This window comes from Eleutherodactylus coqui, chromosome 11 (assembly GCF_035609145.1).
Source record: "Eleutherodactylus coqui strain aEleCoq1 chromosome 11, aEleCoq1.hap1, whole genome shotgun sequence".
Taxonomy (NCBI): Eukaryota; Metazoa; Chordata; class Amphibia; order Anura; family Eleutherodactylidae; genus Eleutherodactylus; species Eleutherodactylus coqui.
Genome location: NC_089847.1, coordinates 58,062,855 through 58,085,951, shown reverse-complemented (window position 1 = coordinate 58,085,951; position 23,097 = coordinate 58,062,855). Strand labels below are relative to the sequence as shown.

Below are 23,097 nucleotides of genomic sequence, written 5' to 3'. Positions count from 1 at the left end.
ATAAGAGAAGACAAAGGGGTTGTCCAGTTATAAACCATTGATGACCTGTCCTTAGAATAGATGATCAATAGGAGATCAGTGGGGTCTGCTTTCCAGGACCCCCAACACTCTGCTGTTCGCTGGGCCGCTGCACTTGCACACTAGCTAATCTCTACAAGAAGCAGACAGCTCTGTTCCCACAGCAGTGGTCCGGTCTCATATTGCAGGGTAACTTCCCATTGAAGTGAATCGCCTGTAATACCAAGCCTCACCACTGCGGGAACAGAGCTGCGTACTTCCTGCAGAAGTCATATAAGTGCAGGTGTGCACCGACCGCTGAACAGCTGATCAGTTGTAGTAGTGCAAGTATATTGTTAGGGTTTTATATAAATTAAGCTTCAATTATATAAAACACTAACAAAATACTTGTACTACTACTAGAGATGAGCGAACGTACTCGTCCGAGCTTGATACTCGTTCGAGTATTAGCGTGTTCGGGATGCTCGTTACTCGTGACGAGTACCACGCGATGTTCGGGTTACTTTCACTTTCATCTCTGAGACGTTAGCGCGCTTTTCTGGCCAATTGAAAGACAGGGAAGGCATTACAACTTCCCCCTGCGACGTTCAAGCCCTATACCACCCCGCTGCAGTGAGTGGCTGGCGAGATCAGGTGTCACCCGAGTATAAAAATCGGCCCCTCCCGCGGCTCGCCTCAGATGCGTTGTGACATAGCTGAGGGACAGTGCTATCGTGTTGGAGCTGCTGTAGGGACAGTGTTAGGAGTTAGTGTATGCTTCAAGAACCCTAACGGTCCTTCTTAGGGCCACATCTAACCGTGTGCAGTACTGTGGAGGCTGCTTTTTGCAGTGTTGTACTTTTTTTTTTTTTTGGTATATCGGCCGTGCAGAGCATTGCGCCCTGCAGTAATACTACAGGGACAGAAGTGGTGGTTAGGCAGGGAGAGTGTTAGGAGTGATTGTAGGCTTCAAGAACCCCAACGGTCCTTCTTAGGGCCACATCTAACCGTGTGCAGTACTGTGGAGGCTGCTTTTTGCAGTGTTGTACATTTTTTTTTTTTTGGTATATCGGCCGTGCAGAGCATTGCGCCCTGCAGTAATACTACAGGGACAGAATTGTGTAGGCAGGGCCAGAAGACATATTTTATTGACTGAATATACGCAGTTGGACTTTTCAAAAAAATATTGGGCAAAAAATCTATTTGGCCTGCCTGTCACTGTGCTCAGTGTTCTGGGTCCGTGTGTGCTGGGGGTAGTAGTTCTACAAATAAATACGCAGCCAGCTAAGCGTTACAGCAGGCATGCGCCAAATTATTTCCTGGCTCTGAAATCACCGCTCTGTTGCAGTTAATAACAGTGCGACACTCTGCAGTTCTGTCACACACTCCAGGGCCAGAAGACATATATTATTGACTGAATATATGCAGTTGGCCTTTTCAAAAAAATATTGGGCAAAAAATCTATTTGGCCTGCCTGTCACTGTGCTCAGTGTTCTGGGTCCGTGTGTGCTGGGGGTAGTAGTTCTACAAATAAATACGCAGCCAGCTAAGTGTTACAGCAGGCGTGCGCCAAATTATTTCCTGGCGTTCCGTAAGTGAAGTCAGCCTCCAACCACAGGCCAATAAGCGGCACATTTAATTACAGCGTTCTGTTTCTGCATTACTGGTAATACAGCATGCAGAGGGGTAGGGGTAGGCCTAGAGGACGTGGGCGCGGCCGAGGACACGGAGGCCCTAGTCCGGGTGTGGGCACAGGCCGAGCTCCTGATCCAGGTGTATCGCAGCCGACTGCTGCGGGATTAGGAGAGAGGCACGTTTCTGGCGTCCCCACATTCATAGCGCGGTAGACCTTTATTAGAAAATGAGCAGTGTGAGCAGGTCCTGTCGTGGATGGCAGAAAGTGCTTCCAGCAACCTATCGTCCACCCACAGTTCTGCGCCGTCCACTGCTGCAACTCAGAATCCTCTGGCTGCTGCTCCTCCTTCCTCCCAGCCTCCTCATTCCATGAAAATGAGACATTCTGAGGAGCGGGCAGACTCCCAGGAACTGTTCTCGGGCCCCTGCTCAGATTGGGCAGCAGTGGTTCCTCTCCCACCAGAGGAGTTTATCGTGACTGATGCCCAACCATTGGAAAGTTCCCGGGGTCCGGGGGATGAGGCTGGGGACTTCCGGCAACTGTCTCAAGACCTTTCAGTGGGTGAGGAGGCCGATGACGATGAGACACAGTTGTCTATCAGTGAGGTAGTAGTAAGGGCATTAAGTCCGAGGGAGGAGCGCACTGAGGATTCTGAGGAAGAGCAGCAGGACAATGAGGTGACTGACCCCACCTGGTTTGCTACGCCTACTGAGGACAGGTCTTCAGAGGGGGAGGCAAGGGCAGCAGCAGGGCAGGTTGCAAGAGGCAGTGCGGTGGCCAGGGGTAGAGGCAGGGCCAGACCGAATAATCCACCAACTGTTTCCCAAAGCGCCCCCTCGCGCCATGCCACCCTGCAGAGGCCGAGGTGCTCAAAGGTCTGGCAGTTTTTCACTGAGAGTGCAGACGACCGACGAACAGTGGTGTGCAACCTTTGTCGCGTCAAGATCAGCCGGGGAGCCACCACCACCAGCCTCACCACCACCAGCATGCGCAGACATATGATGGCCAAGCACCCCACAAGGTGGGACGAAGGCCGTTCACCGCCTCCGGTTTGCACCGCTGCCTCTCCCCCTGTGCCCCAACCTGCCACTGAGATCCAACCCCGCTCTGTGGACACAGGCACTACCGTCTCCTGGCCTGCACCCACACCCTCACCTCCGCTGTCCTCGGCCCCATCCACCAATGTCTCTCAGCGCAGCGTCCAGCCGTCGCTAGCGCAAGTGTTTGAGCGCAAGCACAAGTACGCCGCTACGCACCTGCACGCTCAAGCGTTAAACGTGCACGTAGCCAAATTTATCAGCCTGGAGATGCTGCCGTATAGGGTTGTGGAAACGGAGTCCTTCAAAAGTATGATGGCAGCGGCGGCCCCGCGCTACTCAGTTCCCAGTCGCCACTACTTTTCCCGATGTGCCGTCCCAGCCCTGCACGACCACGTCTCCTGCAACATTATACGCGCCCTCACCAACGCGGCTGGCCGCGCCTGGACCGGATGGATGGCCCCCGCCAGAGGGCCCGCCACGCCTGGACCGGATGGTAGCCCCCGCCAGAGGGCCCGCCGATGGCCACGCCTGGACCGGATGGATGGCCCCTGCCAGAGGGCCCGCCACTGGCCGCGCCTGGACCGGATGGATGGCCCCCGCCAGAGGGCCCGCCGCTGGCTGCGCCTGGACCGGATGGATGGCCCCCGCCAGAGGGCCCGCCGCTGGCCGCACCTGTACCGGATGGATGGCCTCCGCCAGAGGGCCCGCCGCTGGCCGCGCCCGGACCGGATGGATGGCCCCCGCCAGAGGGTCCGCTGCTGGCCGCGCCTGGACCGGATGGATGGCCCCCGCCAGCGGGAGGGACCACCTTGAATGGTAAGGGATCAATTCATGGAAAATGTTTACGCAATCAGTCATTTTAATCAGAGTTTGAGGTTGTGGATTTTGTCTTAAAGTTTGGTATTTGTCTCAAATTTCACCCTTTTGGTTGTAAACAGTGAAATCAGCAGCAAACAGTCATCATGCTACAATTTTAAATATCCTGCACGCAATTTTTTCCCATACTATGTGGCAGATTTAAGAAACTGTCTACAAGATAAAGTCTTAGTTACCCCTAGCAACCAATCACAGCACAGCTTTCATTTTACCAGGACAGAATACAAAACAAAAGCTGCACTGTGATTGGTTGCCAGGGGCAACTAAGACAGCTTTTCTTTTAGACATACTCATAGATGTAGTTGGGATTTATTAAATCTCATCCATATGGCTTATATTGTAAATGCTGGGAATTCTCCATGTGGAAAGTCTGCACGAAATATCTGTAGCATTTTTGCCCCATGTGAAATGTACCCTAATCAGGAGCGGACTGGGATTAAAAAAAGACAGTCCTGGTGCACAACAATCAACACCCCAAATACAATATGAACCCCCTCGCTCCAAGGCACACTGCAGATATATAATATAATAGACCAGAAAATTCCCAGCACTTGATGCCATTCCAACTTTCGCTGCACACTGACAAATTATCCATGTCTTTTCCAAAAAGGATCGTCCCAAGCCGATTTCATTTAGAATTGTCACGATCTAAAATGACAGAGAACTGCATGCTGCTACCAAGTATGGGACGGGACTCGACTTCCTTGCTGTTCTATAGTGGCAGCCACCTGAAACTACATGCTGCATAGGATCTGTTCACACTTAATTTGCCACCTCTGTGACAAATAGCAAAACTTAGAACCACTCCACAAAATCATCCTACATTTAAAAATTCTTCTCCTGGATCATCTTTGCCATCTTTCTGGTTTTCCACAGTTTTGCTCATGGGCGCTGTGGCTTAGTTGGTTTAAGCGCCTCTCTCGTAAACAGGAGATCCTGAGCTCAACTCTCAGCAGTGCCTTGTTCTCTTATTCTGCTCAATAATCAGGTTTTTTTTCCAAAAGGGAGATGTTCACTAGCCAATGACATTAAAGATGCTCGTCCCACATCCCTAGAATACTCCACCCGAGTGACAAAGAGTCAGCTCTGGTTTAGTTTTAACAAGTAGATGGTTGCAATGTTTTGCAAAATGTAGGATGGCATAAGGCACGATAAATTAGAGGTGCGGATTCACTATTGCCTGACTGATACGCTACATAATGCCTGTAAATATGTTTAGAGACTTCAATAGCATCCTTCTTGAACGGTGATGGTAAATTTTCTTCCTCGGGGAATAGCTTGCACTGAGCATAGAGAATTTTCCAAAATTGAATAATACGACGAGGATGGGATTCGAACCCATGCGTGCAGAGCACAATGGGTTAGCAGTCCATCGCCTTAACCACTCAGCCACCCCGTCAACAAAAGTACCTTTACCGAACCCACATTTGGAAAACAGTCGTGATGATTCTTAGGTTTCATTTTCTTTCCACATGCAACAGCGCCGTACATCAGACATTGGCTCAGCAGGTCTTGTTTTACATCCAACGTGGTGACCCATGCTAATGGCATAAATACTAAACATTCAGTCCTCTCTGCTTCTCATTTATGTTGGCATTTCCCTAGCATTCCCTAAATCTGTCAATTCTGTCTTCTATCTAACTTTTAAAGTAAAACAGGGCACAATTCATGCAAGGCAAATGCATGGATTACATACCTATGGACAAATTATCCATGTCTTTTCCAAAAAGGATCGTCCCAAGCCGATTTCATTTAGAATCGTCACGATGCAAAATGACAGAGAACTGCATGCTGCTGCCAAGTATGTGATGGGACTCGACTTCCTTGCTGTTCTATAGTGGTAGCCACCTGAAACCACATTCTGCATAGGATATGTTCACACTTAATTTGCCATCTCTATGACAAATAGCAAAACTTAGAACCACTCCTCAAAATCATCCTACATTTAAAAATTCTTCTCCTGGATCATCATTGCCATCTTTCTGGTTTTCCACAGTTTTGCTCATGGGCGCTGTGGCTTAGTTTGTTAAAGCGCCTGTCTAGTAACCAATCAGCCACCCCGTCAACAAAAGTACCTTTACCGAACCCACATTTGGAAAACAGTCGTGATGATTCTTAGGTTTCATTTTCTTTCCACATGCAACAGCGCCGTACATCAGACATTGGCTCAGCAGGTCTTGTTTTACATCCAACGTGGTGACCCATGCTAATGGCATAAATACTAAACATTCAGTCCTCTCTGCTTCTCATTTATGTTGGCATTTCCCTAGCATTCCCTAAATCTGTCAGTTCTGTCTTCTATCTAACTTTTAAAGTAAAACAGGCCACAATTCATGCAAGGCAAATGCATGGATTACATACCTATGGACAAATTATCCATGTCTTTTCCAAAAACGATCGTCCCAAGCCGATTTCATTTAGAATTGTCACGATGCAAAATGACAGAGAACTGCATGCTGCTACCAAGTATGGGACGGGACTCGACTTCCTTGCTGTTCTATAGTGGCAGCCACCTGAAACTACATGCTGCATAGGATCTGTTCACACTTAATTTGCCATCTCTGTGACAAATAGCAAAACTTAGAACCACTCCACAAAATCATCCTACATTTAAAAATTCTTCTCCTGGATCATCTTTGCCATCTTTCTGGTTTTCCACAGTTTTGCTCATGGGCACTGTGGCTTAGTTGGTTAAAGCGCCTGTCTAGTAAACAGGAGATCCTGAGTTCAACTCTCAGCAGTGCCTTGTTCTCTTATTCTGCTCAATAATCAGCTTTTTTTTCCAAAAGGGAGATGTTCACTAGCCAATGACATTAAAGATGCTCGTCCCATATCCCTAGAATACTCCACCCGAGTGACAAAGAGTCAGCTCTGGTTTAGTTTTAACAAGTAGATGGTTGCAAAGTTTTGCAAAATGTAGGATGGCATAAGGCACGATAAATTAGAGGAGCTGATTCACTATTGCCTGACTGATACGCTACATAATGCCTGTAAATATGTTTAGAGACTTTAATAGCACCCTTCTTGAACAGTGATGGTAAATTTTCTTCCTCGGGGAATTGCTTGCGCTGAGCATAGAGAATTTTCCAAAATGGAATCATACGACAAGGATGGGATTCGAACCCATGCGTGCAGAGCACAATGGGTTAGCAGTCCATCGCCTTAACCACTCAGCCACCCCGACAACAAAAGTACCTTTACCGAACCCACATTTGGAAAACAGTCGTGATGATTCTTAGGTTTCATTTTCTTTCCACATGCAACAGCGCCGTACATCAGTCATTGGCTCAGCAGGTCTTGTTTTACATCCAACGTGGTGACCCATGCTAATGGCATAAATACTAAACATTCAGTCCTCTCTGCTTCTCATTTATGTTGGCATTTCCCTAGCATTCCCTAAATCTGTCAGTTCTGTCTTCTATCTAACTTTTAAAGTAAAACAGGCCACAATTCATGCAAGGCAAATGCATGGATTACATACCTATGGACAAATTATCCATGTCTTTTCCAAAAACGATCGTCCCAAGCCGATTTCATTTAGAATTGTCACGATGCAAAATGACAGAGAACTGCATGCTGCTGCCAAGTATGTGATGGGACTCGACTTCCTTGCTGTTCTATAGTGGTAGCCACCTGAAACCACATTCTGCATAGGATCTGTTCACACTTAATTTGCCATCTCTATGACAAATAGCAAAACTTAGAACCACTCCTCAAAATCATCCTACATTTAAAAATTCTTCTCCTGGATCATCATTGCCATCTTTCTGGTTTTCCACAGTTTTGCTCATGGGCGCTGTGGCTTAGTTGGTTAAAGCGCCTGTCTAGTAAACAGGAGATCCTGAGTTCAACTCTCAGGAGCGCCTTGTTCTCTTATTCTGCTCAATAATCAGGTTTTTCTTCCAAAAGGGAGATGTTCACTAGCCAATGACATTAAAGATGCTCGTCCCACATCCCTAGAATACTCCACCCGAGTGACAAAGAGTCAGCTCTGGTTTAGTTTTAACAAGTAGATGGTTGCAAAGTTTTGCAAAATGTAGGATGGCATAAGGCACGATAAATTAGAGGTCCCGATTCACTACTGCCTGACTGATACGCTACATAATGCCTGTAAATATGTTTAGAGACTTTAATAGCACCCTTCTTGAACAGTGATGGTAAATTTTCTTCCTCGGGGAATTGCTTGCGCTGAGCATAGAGAATTTTCCAAAATTGAATCATACGACGAGGATGGGATTCGAACCCATGCGTGCAGAGCACAATGGGTTAGCAGTCCATCGCCTTAACCACTCAGCCACCCCGACAACAAAAGTACCTTTACCGAACCCACATTTGGAAAACAGTCGTGATGATTCTTAGGTTTCATTTTCTTTCCACATGCAACAGCGCCGTACATCAGTCATTGGCTCAGCAGGTCTTGTTTTACATCCAACGTGGTGACCCATGCTAATGGCATAAATACTAAACATTCAGTCCTCTCTGCTTCTCATTTATGTTGGCATTTCCCTAGCATTCCCTAAATCTGTCAGTTCTGTCTTCTATCTAACTTTTAAAGTAAAACAGGCCACAATTCATGCAAGGCAAATGCATGGATTACATACCTATGGACAAATTATCCATGTCTTTTCCAAAAACGATCGTCCCAAGCCGATTTCATTTAGAATTGTCACGATGCAAAATGACAGAGAACTGCATGCTGCTGCCAAGTATGTGATGGGACTCGACTTCCTTGCTGTTCTATAGTGGTAGCCACCTGAAACCACATTCTGCATAGGATCTGTTCACACTTAATTTGCCATCTCTATGACAAATAGCAAAACTTAGAACCACTCCTCAAAATCATCCTACATTTAAAAATTCTTCTCCTGGATCATCATTGCCATCTTTCTGGTTTTCCACAGTTTTGCTCATGGGCGCTGTGGCTTAGTTGGTTAAAGCGCCTGTCTAGTAAACAGGAGATCCTGAGTTCAACTCTCAGGAGTGCCTTGTTCTCTTATTCTGCTCAATAATCAGGTTTTTTTTCCAAAAGGGAGATGTTCACTAGCCAATGACATTAAAGATGCTCGTCCCACATCCCTAGAATACTCCACCCGAGTGACAAAGAGTCAGCTCTGGTTTAGTTTTAACAAGTAGATGGTTGCAAAGTTTTGCAAAATGTAGGATGGCATAAGGCACGATAAATTAGAGGTCCCGATTCACTACTGCCTGACTGATACGCTACATAATGCCTGTAAATATGTTTAGAGACTTTAATAGCACCCTTCTTGAACAGTGATGGTAAATTTTCTTCCTCGGGGAATTGCTTGCGCTGAGCATAGAGAATTTTCCAAAATTGAATCATACGACGAGGATGGGATTCGAACCCATGCGTGCAGAGCACAATGGGTTAGCAGTCCATCGCCTTAACCACTCAGCCACCCCGACAACAAAAGTACCTTTACCGAACCCACATTTGGAAAACAGTCGTGATGATTCTTAGGTTTCATTTTCTTTCCACATGCAACAGCGCCGTACATCAGTCATTGGCTCAGCAGGTCTTGTTTTACATCCAACGTGGTGACCCATGCTAATGGCATAAATACTAAACATTCAGTCCTCTCTGCTTCTCATTTATGTTGGCATTTCCCTAGCATTCCCTAAATCTGTCAATTCTGTCTTCTATCTAACTTTTAAAGTAAAACAGGCCACAATTCATGCAAGGCAAATGCATGGATTACATACCTATGGACAAATTATCCATGTCTTTTCCAAAAACGATCGTCCCAAGCCGATTTCATTTAGAATCGTCACGATGCAAAATGACAGAGAACTGCATGCTGCTGCCAAGTATGTGATGGGACTCGACTTCCTTGCTGTTCTATAGTGGTAGCCACCTGAAACCACATTCTGCATAGGATCTGTTCACACTTAATTTGCCATCTCTATGACAAATAGCAAAACTTAGAACCACTCCTCAAAATCATCCTACATTTAAAAATTCTTCTCCTGGATCATCATTGCCATCTTTCTGGTTTTCCACAGTTTTGCTCATGGGCGCTGTGGCTTAGTTTGTTAAAGCGCCTGTCTAGTAAACAGGAGATCCTGAGTTCAACTCTCAGCAGTGCCTTGTTCTCTTATTCTGCTCAATAATCAGCTTTTTTTTCCAAAAGGGAGATGTTCACTAGCCAATGACATTAAAGATGCTCGTCCCACATCCCTAGAATACTCCACCCGAGTGACAAAGAGTCAGCTCTGGTTTAGTTTTAACAAGTAGATGGTTGCAACGTTTTGCAAAATGTAGGATGGCATAAGGCACGATAAATTAGAGGTCCCGATTCACTACTGCCTGACTGATACGCTACATAATGCCTGTAAATATGTTTAGAGACTTCAATAGCATCCTTCTTGAACGGTGATGGTAAATTTTCTTCCTCGGGGAATTGCTTGCACTGAGCATAGAGAATTTTCCAAAATGGAATCATACGACGAGGATGGGATTCGAACCCATGCGTGCAGAGCACAATGGATTAGCAATCCATTACCTTAACCACTCAGCCACCCCGTCAACAAAAGTACCTTTACCGAACCCACATTTGGAAAACAGTCGTGATGATTCTTAGGTTTCATTTTCTTTCCACATGCAACAGCGCCGTACATCAGACATTGGCTCAGCAGGTCTTGTTTTACATCCAACGTGGTGACCCATGCTAATGGCATAAATACTAAACATTCAGTCCTCTCTGCTTCTCATTTATGTTGGCATTTCCCTAGCATTCCCTAAATCTGTCAGTTCTGTCTTCTATCTAACTTTTAAAGTAAAACAGGCCACAATTCATGCAAGGCAAATGCATGGATTACATACCTATGGACAAATTATCCATGTCTTTTCCAAAAACGATCGTCCCAAGCCGATTTCATTTAGAATTGTCACGATGCAAAATGACAGAGAACTGCATGCTGCTACCAAGTATGGGACGGGACTCGACTTCCTTGCTGTTCTATAGTGGCAGCCACCTGAAACTACATGCTGCATAGGATCTGTTCACACTAAATTTGCCATCTCTGTGACAAATAGCAAAACTTAGAACCACTCCACAAAATCATCCTACATTTAAAAATTCTTCTCCTGGATCATCTTTGCCATCTTTCTGGTTTTCCACAGTTTTGCTCATGGGCACTGTGGCTTAGTTGGTTAAAGCGCCTGTCTAGTAAACAGGCGATCCTGAGTTCAACTCTCAGCAGTGCCTTGTTCTCTTATTCTGCTCAATAATCAGCTTTTTTTTCCAAAAGAGAGATGTTCACCAGCCAATGACATTAAAGATGCTCGTCCCACATCCCTAGAATACTCCACCTGAGTGACAAAGAGTCAGCTCTGGTTTAGTTTTAACAAGTAGATGGTTGCAATGTTTTGCAAAATGTAGGATGGCATAAGGCACGATAAATTAGAGGTGCGGATTCACTATTGCCTGACTGATACGCTACACAATGCCTGTAAATATGTTTAGAGACTTCAATAGCATCCTTCTTGAATGGTGATGGTAAATTTTCTTCCTCGGGGAATTGCTTGCACTGAGCATAGAGAATTTTCCAAAATGGAATCATTCGACGAGGATGGGATTCGAACCCATGCGTGCAGAGCACAATGGATTAGCAATCCATCGCCTTAACCACTCAGCCACCCCGACAACAAAAGTACCTTTACCGAACCCACATTTGGAAAACAGTCGTGATGATTCTTAGGTTTCATTTTCTTTCCACATGCAACAGCGCCGTACATCAGTCATTGGCTCAGCAGGTCTTTTTTTACATCCAACGTGGTGACCCATGCTAATGGCATAAATACTAAACATTCAGTCCTCTCTGCTTCTCATTTATGTTGGCATTTCCCTAGCATTCCCTAAATCTGTCAATTCTGCCTTCTATCTAACTTTTAAAGTAAAACAGGCCACAATTCATGCAAGGCAAATGCATGGATTACATACCTATGGACAAATTATCCATGTCTTTTCCAAAAAGGATCGTCCCAAGCCGATTTCATTTAGAATTGTCACGATGCAAAATGACAGAGAACTGCATGCTGCTGCCAAGTATGTGATGGGACTCGACTTCCTTGCTGTTCTATAGTGGTAGCCACCTGAAACTACATGCTGCATAGGATCTGTTCACACTTAATTTGCCATCTCTGTGACAAATAGCAAAACTTAGAACCACTCCTCAAAATCATCCTACATTTAAAAATTCTTCTCCTGGATCATCATTGCCATCTTTCTGGTTTTCCACAGTTTTGCTCATGGGCGCTGTGGCTTAGTTGGTTAAAGCGCCTGTCTAGTAAACAGGAGATCCTGAGTTCAACTCTCAGGAGTGCCTTGTTCTCTTATTCTGCTCAATAATCAGGTTTTTTTTCCAAAAGGGAGATGTTCACTAGCCAATGACATTAAAGATGCTCGTCCCACATCCCTAGAATACTCCACCCGAGTGACAAAGAGTCAGCTCTGGTTTAGTTTTAACAAGTAGATGGTTGCAAAGTTTTGCAAAATGTAGGATGGCATAAGGCACGATAAATTAGAGGTCCCGATTCACTACTGCCTGACTGATACGCTACATAATGCCTGTAAATATGTTTAGAGACTTTAATAGCACCCTTCTTGAACAGTGATGGTAAATTTTCTTCCTCGGGGAATTGCTTGCGCTGAGCATAGAGAATTTTCCAAAATTGAATCATACGACGAGGATGGGATTCGAACCCATGCGTGCAGAGCACAATGGGTGAGCAGTCCATCGCCTTAACCACTCAGCCACCCCGACAACAAAAGTACCTTTACCGAACCCACATTTGGAAAACAGTCGTGATGATTCTTAGGTTTCATTTTCTTTCCACATGCAACAGCGCCGTACATCAGTCATTGGCTCAGCAGGTCTTGTTTTACATCCAATGTGGTGACCCATGCTAATGGCATAAATACTAAACATTCAGTCCTCTCTGCTTCTCATTTATGTTGGCATTTCCCTAGCATTCCCTAAATCTGTCAATTCTGTCTTCTATCTAACTTTTAAAGTAAAACAGGCCACAATTCATGCAAGGCAAATGCATGGATTACATACCTATGGACAAATTATCCATGTCTTTTCCAAAAAGGATCGTCCCAAGCCGATTTCATTTAGAATCGTCACGATGCAAAATGACAGAGAACTGCATGCTGCTGCCAAGTATGTGATGGGACTCGACTTCCTTGCTGTTCAATAGTGGTAGCCACCTGAAACCACATTCTGCATAGGATCTGTTCACACTTAATTTGCCATCTCTATGACAAATAGCAAAACTTAGAACCACTCCTCAAAATCATCCTACATTTAAAAATTCTTCTCCTGGATCATCATTGCCATCTTTCTGGTTTTCCACAGTTTTGCTCATGGGCGCTGTGGCTTAGTTTGTTAAAGCGCCTGTCTAGTAAACAGGAGATCCTGAGTTCAACTCTCAGCAGTGCCTTGTTCTCTTATTCTGCTCAATAATCAGCTTTTTTTTCCAAAAGGGAGATGTTCACTAGCCAATGACATTAAAGATGCTCGTCCCACATCCCTAGAATACTCCACCCGAGTGACAAAGAGTCAGCTCTGGTTTAGTTTTAACAAGTAGATGGTTGCAACGTTTTGCAAAATGTAGGATGGCATAAGGCACGATAAATTAGAGGTCCCGATTCACTACTGCCTGACTGATACGCTACATAATGCCTGTAAATATGTTTAGAGACTTCAATAGCATCCTTCTTGAACGGTGATGGTAAATTTTCTTCCTCGGGGAATTGCTTGCACTGAGCATAGAGAATTTTCCAAAATGGAATCATACGACGAGGATGGGATTCGAACCCATGCGTGCAGAGCACAATGGATTAGCAATCCATTACCTTAACCACTCAGCCACCCCATCAACAAAAGTACCTTTACCGAACCCACATTTGGAAAACAGTCGTGATGATTCTTAGGTTTCATTTTCTTTCCACATGCAACAGCGCCGTACATCAGACATTGGCTCAGCAGGTCTTGTTTTACATCCAACGTGGTGACCCATGCTAATGGCATAAATACTAAACATTCAGTCCTCTCTGCTTCTCATTTATGTTGGCATTTCCCTAGCATTCCCTAAATCTGTCAGTTCTGTCTTCTATCTAACTTTTAAAGTAAAACAGGCCACAATTCATGCAAGGCAAATGCATGGATTACATACCTATGGACAAATTATCCATGTCTTTTCCAAAAACGATCGTCCCAAGCCGATTTCATTTAGAATTGTCACGATGCAAAATGACAGAGAACTGCATGCTGCTACCAAGTATGGGACGGGACTCGACTTACTTGCTGTTCTATAGTGGCAGCCACCTGAAACTACATGCTGCATAGGATCTGTTCACACTTAATTTGCCATCTCTGTGACAAATAGCAAAACTTAGAACCACTCCACAAAATCATCCTACATTTAAAAATTCTTCTCCTGGATCATCTTTGCCATCTTTCTGGTTTTCCACAGTTTTGTTCATGGGCACTGTGGCTTAGTTGGTTAAAGCGCCTGTCTAGTAAACAGGAGATCCTGAGTTCAACTCTCAGCAGTGCCTTGTTCTCTTATTCTGCTCAATAATCAGCTTTTTTTTCCAAAAGGGAGATGTTCACTAGCCAATGACATTAAAGATGCTCGTCCCACATCCCTAGAATACTCCACCCGAGTGGCAAAGAGTCAGCTCTGGTTTAGTTTTAACAAGTAGATGGTTGCAAAGTTTTGCAAAATGTAGGATGGCATAAGGCACGATAAATTAGAGGTGCGGATTCACTATTGCCTGACTGATACGCTACACAATGCCTGTAAATATGTTTAGAGACTTCAATAGCATCCTTCTTGAACGGTGATGGTAAATTTTCTTCCTCGGGGAATTGCTTGCACTGAGCATAGAGAATTTTCCAAAATGGAATCATACGACGAGGATGGGATTTGAACCCATGCGTGCAGAGCACAATGGATTAGCAATCCATCGCCTTAACCACTCAGCCACCCCGTCAACAAAGGTACCTTTACCGAACCCACATTTGGAAAACAGTCGTGATGATTCTTAGGTTTCATTTTCTTTCCACATGCAACAGCGCCGTACATCAGACATTGGCTCAGCAGGTCTTGTTTTACATCCAACGTGGTGACCCATGCTAATGGCATAAATACTAAACATTCAGTCCTCTCTGCTTCTCATTTATGTTGGCATTTCCCTAGCATTCCCTAAATCTGTCAGTTCTGTCTTCTATCTAACTTTTAAAGTAAAACAGGCCACAATTCATGCAAGGCAAATGCATGGATTACATACCTATGGACAAATTATCCATGTCTTTTCCAAAAACGATCGTCCCAAGCCGATTTCATTTAGAATTGTCACGATGCAAAATGACAGAGAACTGCATGCTGCTACCAAGTATGGGACGGGACTCGACTTCCTTGCTGTTCTATAGTGGTAGCCACCTGAAACTACATGCTGCATAGGATCTGTTCACACTAAATTTGCCATCTCTGTGACAAATAGCAAAACTTAGAACCACTCCACAAAATCATCCTACATTTAAAAATTCTTCTCCTGGATCATCTTTGCCATCTTTCTGGTTTTCCACAGTTTTGCTCATGGGCACTGTGGCTTAGTTGGTTAAAGCGCCTGTCTAGTAAACAGGCGATCCTGAGTTCAACTCTCAGCAGTGCCTTGTTCTCTTATTCTGCTCAATAATCAGCTTTTTTTTCCAAAAGAGAGATGTTCACCAGCCAATGACATTAAAGATGCTCGTCCCACATCCCTAGAATACTCCACCTGAGTGACAAAGAGTCAGCTCTGGTTTAGTTTTAACAAGTAGATGGTTGCAATGTTTTGCAAAATGTAGGATGGCATAAGGCACGATAAATTAGAGGTGCGGATTCACTATTGCCTGACTGATACGCTACACAATGCCTGTAAATATGTTTAGAGACTTCAATAGCATCCTTCTTGAATGGTGATGGTAAATTTTCTTCCTCGGGGAATTGCTTGCACTGAGCATAGAGAATTTTCCAAAATGGAATCATTCGACGAGGATGGGATTCGAACCCATGCGTGCAGAGCACAATGGATTAGCAATCCATCGCCTTAACCACTCATCCACCCCATCAACAAAAATACCTTTACCGAACCCACATTTGGAAAACAGTCGTGATGATTCTTAGGTTTCATTTTCTTTCCACATGCAACAGCGCCGTACATCAGACATTGGCTCAGCAGGTCTTGTTTTACATCCAACGTGGTGACCCATGCTAATGGCATAAATACTAAACATTCAGTCCTCTCTGCTTCTCATTTATGTTGGCATTTCCCTAGCATTCCCTAAATCTGTCAGTTCTGTCTTCTATCTAACTTTTAAAGTAAAACAGGCCACAATTCATGCAAGGCAAATGCATGGATTACATACCTATGGACAAATTATCCATGTCTTTTCCAAAAAGGATCGTCCCAAGCCGATTTCATTTAGAATTGTCACGATGCAAAATGACAGAGAACTGCATGCTGCTACCAAGTATGGGACGGGACTCGACTTCCTTGCTGTTCTATAGTGGCAGCCACCTGAAACTACATGCTGCATAGGATCTGTTCACACTTAATTTGCCATCTCTGTGACAAATAGCAAAACTTAGAACCACTCCACAAAATCATCCTACATTTAAAAATTCTTCTCCTGGATCATCCTTGCCATCTTTCTGGTTTTCCACAGTTTTGCTCATGGGCGCTGTGGCTTAGTTGGTTAAAGCGCCTGTCTAGTAAACAGGAGATCCTGAGTTCAACTCTCAGGAGTGCCTTGTTCTCTTATTCTGCTCAATAATCAGCTTTTTTTTCCAAAAGGGAGATGTTCACTAGCCAATGACATTAAAGATGCTCGTCCCACATCCCTAGAATACTCCACCCGAGTGACAAAGAGTCAGCTCTGGTTTAGTTTTAACAAGTAGATGGTTGCAAAGTTTTGCAAAATGTAGGATGGCATAAGGCACGATAAATTAGAGGTCCCGATTCACTACTGCCTGACTGATACGCTACATAATGCCTGTAAATATGTTTAGAAACTTTTATAGCACCCTTCTTGAACAGTGATGGTAAATTTTCTTCCTCGGGGAATTGCTTGCGCTGAGCATAGAGAATTTTCCAAAATTGAATCATACGACGAGGATGGGATTCGAACCCATGCGTGCAGAGCACAATGGGTTAGCAGTCCATCGCCTTAACCACTCAGCCACCCCGACAACGAAAGTACCTTTACCGAACCCACATTTGGAAAACAGTCGTGATGATTCTTAGGTTTCATTTTCTTTCCGCATGCAACAGCGCCGTACATCAGTCATTGGCTCAGCAGGTCTTGTTTTACATCCAACGTGGTGACCCATGCTAATGGCATAAATACTAAACATTCAGTCCTCTCTGCTTCTCATTTATGTTGGCATTTCCCTAGCATTCCCTAAATCTGTCAGTTCTGTCTTCTATCTAACTTTTAAAGTAAAACAGGCCACAATTCATGCAAGGCAAATGCATGGATTACATACCTATGGACAAATTATCCATGTCTTTTCCAAAAACGATCGTCCCAAGCCGATTTCATTTAGAATTGTCACGATGCAAAATGACAGAGAACTGCATGCTGCTACCAAGTATGGGACGGGACTCGACTTACTTGCTGTTCTATAGTGGCAGCCACCTGAAACTACATGCTGCATAGGATCTGTTCACACTTAATTTGCCATCTCTGTGACAAATAGCAAAACTTAGAACCACTCCACAAAATCATCCTACATTTAAAAATTCTTCTCCTGGATCATCTTTGCCATCTTTCTGGTTTTCCACAGTTTTGCTCATGGGCACTGTGGCTTAGTTGGTTAAAGCGCCTGTCTAGTAAACAGGAGATCCTGAGTTCAACTCTCAGCAGTGCCTTGTTCTCTTATTCTGCTCAATAATCAGCTTTTTTTTCCAAAAGGGAGATGTTCACTAGCCAATGACATTAAAGATGCTCGTCCCACATCCCTAGAATACTCCACCCGAGTGGCAAAGAGTCAGCTCTGGTTTAGTTTTAACAAGTAGATGGTTGCAAAGTTTTGCAAAATGTAGGATGGCATAAGGCACGATAAATTAGAGGTGCGGATTCACTATTGCCTGACTGATACGCTACACAATGCCTGTAAATATGTTTAGAGACTTCAATAGCATCCTTCTTGAACGGTGATGGTAAATTTTGTTCCTCGGGGAATTGCTTGCACTGAGCATAGAGAATTTTCCAAAATGGAATCATACGACGAGGATGGGATTCGAACCCATGCGTGCAGAGCACAATGGATTAGCAATCCATCGCCTTAACCACTCAGCCACCCCGTCAACAAAGGTACCTTTACCGAACCCACATTTGGAAAACAGTCGTGATGATTCTTAGGTTTCATTTTCTTTCCACATGCAACAGCGCCGTACATCAGACATTGGCTCAGCAGGTCTTGTTTTACATCCAACGTGGTGACCCATGCTAATGGCATAAATACTAAACATTCAGTCCTCTCTGCTTCTCATTTATGTTGGCATTTCCCTAGCATTCCCTAAATCTGTCAGTTCTGTCTTCTATCTAACTTTTAAAGTAAAACAGGCCACAATTCATGCAAGGCAAATGCATGGATTACATACCTATGGACAAATTATCCATGTCTTTTCCAAAAACGATCGTCCCAAGCCGATTTCATTTAGAATTGTCACGATGCAAAATGACAGAGAACTGCATGCTGCTGCCAAGTATGTGATGGGACTCGACTTCCTTGCTGTTCTATAGTGGTAGCCACCTGAAACCACATTCTGCATAGGATCTGTTCACACTTAATTTGCCATCTCTATGACAAATAGCAAAACTTAGAACCACTCCTCAAAATCATCCTACATTTAAAAATTCTTCTCCTGGATCATCATTGCCATCTTTCTGGTTTTCCACAGTTTTGCTCATGGGCGCTGTGGCTTAGTTGGTTAAAGCGCCTGTCTAGTAAACAGGAGATCCTGAGTTCAACTCTCAGGAGTGCCTTGTTCTCTTATTCTGCTCAATAATCAGCTTTTTTTTTTCCAAAAGGGAGATGTTCACTAGCCAATGACATTAAAGATGCTCGTCCCACATCCCTAGAATACTCCACCCGAGTGACAAAGAGTCAGCTCTGGTTTAGTTTTAACAAGTAGATGGTTGCAAAGTTTTGCAAAATGTAGGATGGCATAAGGCACGATAAATTAGAGGTCCCGATTCACTACTGCCTGACTGATACGCTACATAATGCCTGTAAATATGTTTAGAAACTTTTATAGCACCCTTCTTGAACAGTGATGGTAAATTTTCTTCCTCGGGGAATTGCTTGCGCTGAGCATAGAGAATTTTCCAAAATTGAATCATACGACGAGGATGGGATTCGAACCCATGCGTGCAGAGCACAATGGGTTAGCAGTCCATCGCCTTAACCACTCAGCCACCCCGACAACGAAAGTACCTTTACCGAACCCACATTTGGAAAACAGTCGTGATGATTCTTAGGTTTCATTTTCTTTCCGCATGCAACAGCGCCGTACATCAGTCATTGGCTCAGCAGGTCTTGTTTTACATCCAACGTGGTGACCCATGCTAATGGCATAAATACTAAACATTCAGTCCTCTCTGCTTCTCATTTATGTTGGCATTTCCCTAGCATTCCCTAAATCTGTCAGTTCTGTCTTCTATCTAACTTTTAAAGTAAAACAGGCCACAATTCATGCAAGGCAAATGCATGGATTACATACCTATGGACAAATTATCCATGTCTTTTCCAAAAACGATCGTCCCAAGCCGATTTCATTTAGAATTGTCACGATGCAAAATGACAGAGAACTGCATGCTGCTACCAAGTATGGGACGGGACTCGACTTCCTTGCTGTTCTATAGTGGCAGCCACCTGAAACTACATGCTGCATAGGATCTGTTCACACTAAATTTGCCATCTCTGTGACAAATAGCAAAACTTAGAACCACTCCACAAAATCATCCTACATTTAAAAATTCTTCTCCTGGATCATCTTTGCCATCTTTCTGGTTTTCCACAGTTTTGCTCATGGGCACTGTGGCTTAGTTGGTTAAAGCGCCTGTCTAGTAAACAGGCGATCCTGAGTTCAACTCTCAGCAGTGCCTTGTTCTCTTATTCTGCTCAATAATCAGCTTTTTTTTCCAAAAGAGAGATGTTCACCAGCCAATGACATTAAAGATGCTCGTCCCACATCCCTAGAATACTCCACCTGAGTGACAAAGAGTCAGCTCTGGTTTAGTTTTAACAAGTAGATGGTTGCAATGTTTTGCAAAATGTAGGATGGCATAAGGCACGATAAATTAGAGGTGCGGATTCACTATTGCCTGACTGATACGCTACACAATGCCTGTAAATATGTTTAGAGACTTCAATAGCATCCTTCTTGAATGGTGATGGTAAATTTTCTTCCTCGGGGAATTGCTTGCACTGAGCATAGAGAATTTTCCAAAATGGAATCATTCGACGAGGATGGGATTCGAACCCATGCGTGCAGAGCACAATGGATTAGCAATCCATCGCCTTAACCACTCAGCCACCCCGACAACAAAAGTACCTTTACCGAACCCACATTTGGAAAACAGTCGTGATGATTCTTAGGTTTCATTTTCTTTCCACATGCAACAGCGCCGTACATCAGTCATTGGCTCAGCAGGTCTTTTTTTACATCCAACGTGGTGACCCATGCTAATGGCATAAATACTAAACATTCAGTCCTCTCTGCTTCTCATTTATGTTGGCATTTCCCTAGCATTCCCTAAATCTGTCAATTCTGCCTTCTATCTAACTTTTAAAGTAAAACAGGCCACAATTCATGCAAGGCAAATGCATGGATTACATACCTATGGACAAATTATCCATGTCTTTTCCAAAAAGGATCGTCCCAAGCCGATTTCATTTAGAATTGTCACGATGCAAAATGACAGAGAACTGCATGCTGCTGCCAAGTATGTGATGGGACTCGACTTCCTTGCTGTTCTATAGTGGTAGCCACCTGAAACTACATGCTGCATAGGATCTGTTCACACTTAATTTGCCATCTCTGTGACAAATAGCAAAACTTAGAACCACTCCTCAAAATCATCCTACATTTAAAAATTCTTCTCCTGGATCATCATTGCCATCTTTCTGGTTTTCCACAGTTTTGCTCATGGGCGCTGTGGCTTAGTTGGTTAAAGCGCCTGTCTAGTAAACAGGAGATCCTGAGTTCAACTCTCAGGAGTGCCTTGTTCTCTTATTCTGCTCAATAATCAGGTTTTTTTTCCAAAAGGGAGATGTTCACTAGCCAATGACATTAAAGATGCTCGTCCCACATCCCTAGAATACTCCACCCGAGTGACAAAGAGTCAGCTCTGGTTTAGTTTTAACAAGTAGATGGTTGCAAAGTTTTGCAAAATGTAGGATGGCATAAGGCACGATAAATTAGAGGTCCCGATTCACTACTGCCTGACTGATACGCTACATAATGCCTGTAAATATGTTTAGAGACTTTAATAGCACCCTTCTTGAACAGTGATGGTAAATTTTCTTCCTCGGGGAATTGCTTGCGCTGAGCATAGAGAATTTTCCAAAATTGAATCATACGACGAGGATGGGATTCGAACCCATGCGTGCAGAGCACAATGGGTGAGCAGTCCATCGCCTTAACCACTCAGCCACCCCGACAACAAAAGTACCTTTACCGAACCCACATTTGGAAAACAGTCGTGATGATTCTTAGGTTTCATTTTCTTTCCACATGCAACAGCGCCGTACATCAGTCATTGGCTCAGCAGGTCTTGTTTTACATCCAATGTGGTGACCCATGCTAATGGCATAAATACTAAACATTCAGTCCTCTCTGCTTCTCATTTATGTTGGCATTTCCCTAGCATTCCCTAAATCTGTCAATTCTGTCTTCTATCTAACTTTTAAAGTAAAACAGGCCACAATTCATGCAAGGCAAATGCATGGATTACATACCTATGGACAAATTATCCATGTCTTTTCCAAAAAGGATCGTCCCAAGCCGATTTCATTTAGAATCGTCACGATGCAAAATGACAGAGAACTGCATGCTGCTGCCAAGTATGTGATGGGACTCGACTTCCTTGCTGTTCAATAGTGGTAGCCACCTGAAACCACATTCTGCATAGGATCTGTTCACACTTAATTTGCCATCTCTATGACAAATAGCAAAACTTAGAACCACTCCTCAAAATCATCCTACATTTAAAAATTCTTCTCCTGGATCATCATTGCCATCTTTCTGGTTTTCCACAGTTTTGCTCATGGGCGCTGTGGCTTAGTTTGTTAAAGCGCCTGTCTAGTAAACAGGAGATCCTGAGTTCAACTCTCAGCAGTGCCTTGTTCTCTTATTCTGCTCAATAATCAGCTTTTTTTTCCAAAAGGGAGATGTTCACTAGCCAATGACATTAAAGATGCTCGTCCCACATCCCTAGAATACTCCACCCGAGTGACAAAGAGTCAGCTCTGGTTTAGTTTTAACAAGTAGATGGTTGCAACGTTTTGCAAAATGTAGGATGGCATAAGGCACGATAAATTAGAGGTCCCGATTCACTACTGCCTGACTGATACGCTACATAATGCCTGTAAATATGTTTAGAGACTTCAATAGCATCCTTCTTGAACGGTGATGGTAAATTTTCTTCCTCGGGGAATTGCTTGCACTGAGCATAGAGAATTTTCCAAAATGGAATCATACGACGAGGATGGGATTCGAACCCATGCGTGCAGAGCACAATGGATTAGCAATCCATTACCTTAACCACTCAGCCACCCCATCAACAAAAGTACCTTTACCGAACCCACATTTGGAAAACAGTCGTGATGATTCTTAGGTTTCATTTTCTTTCCACATGCAACAGCGCCGTACATCAGACATTGGCTCAGCAGGTCTTGTTTTACATCCAACGTGGTGACCCATGCTAATGGCATAAATACTAAACATTCAGTCCTCTCTGCTTCTCATTTATGTTGGCATTTCCCTAGCATTCCCTAAATCTGTCAGTTCTGTCTTCTATCTAACTTTTAAAGTAAAACAGGCCACAATTCATGCAAGGCAAATGCATGGATTACATACCTATGGACAAATTATCCATGTCTTTTCCAAAAACGATCGTCCCAAGCCGATTTCATTTAGAATTGTCACGATGCAAAATGACAGAGAACTGCATGCTGCTACCAAGTATGGGACGGGACTCGACTTACTTGCTGTTCTATAGTGGCAGCCACCTGAAACTACATGCTGCATAGGATCTGTTCACACTTAATTTGCCATCTCTGTGACAAATAGCAAAACTTAGAACCACTCCACAAAATCATCCTACATTTAAAAATTCTTCTCCTGGATCATCTTTGCCATCTTTCTGGTTTTCCACAGTTTTGTTCATGGGCACTGTGGCTTAGTTGGTTAAAGCGCCTGTCTAGTAAACAGGAGATCCTGAGTTCAACTCTCAGCAGTGCCT

The 23,097-nt window shown here is 43.9% G+C and overlaps 4 non-coding genes across 4 annotated transcripts; all 4 read left to right on the top strand.

The window, feature by feature from the left end:
* The first annotated feature begins 6,221 nt into the window (after positions 1-6,221).
* On the top strand, positions 6,222-6,295 carry TRNAT-AGU (transfer RNA threonine (anticodon AGU)). The gene has a single exon. It is a non-coding gene; the product is annotated as a tRNA-Thr (tRNA).
* Positions 6,296-14,061: 7,766 nt separating this feature from the next.
* TRNAT-AGU (transfer RNA threonine (anticodon AGU)) lies at positions 14,062-14,135 on the top strand. The gene has a single exon. It is a non-coding gene; the product is annotated as a tRNA-Thr (tRNA).
* A 3,286-nt stretch (positions 14,136-17,421) lies between these two features.
* Positions 17,422-17,495, top strand: TRNAT-AGU (transfer RNA threonine (anticodon AGU)). Its single transcript has one exon. It is a non-coding gene; the product is annotated as a tRNA-Thr (tRNA).
* A 5,528-nt stretch (positions 17,496-23,023) lies between these two features.
* Positions 23,024-23,097, top strand: TRNAT-AGU (transfer RNA threonine (anticodon AGU)). The gene has a single exon. It is a non-coding gene; the product is annotated as a tRNA-Thr (tRNA).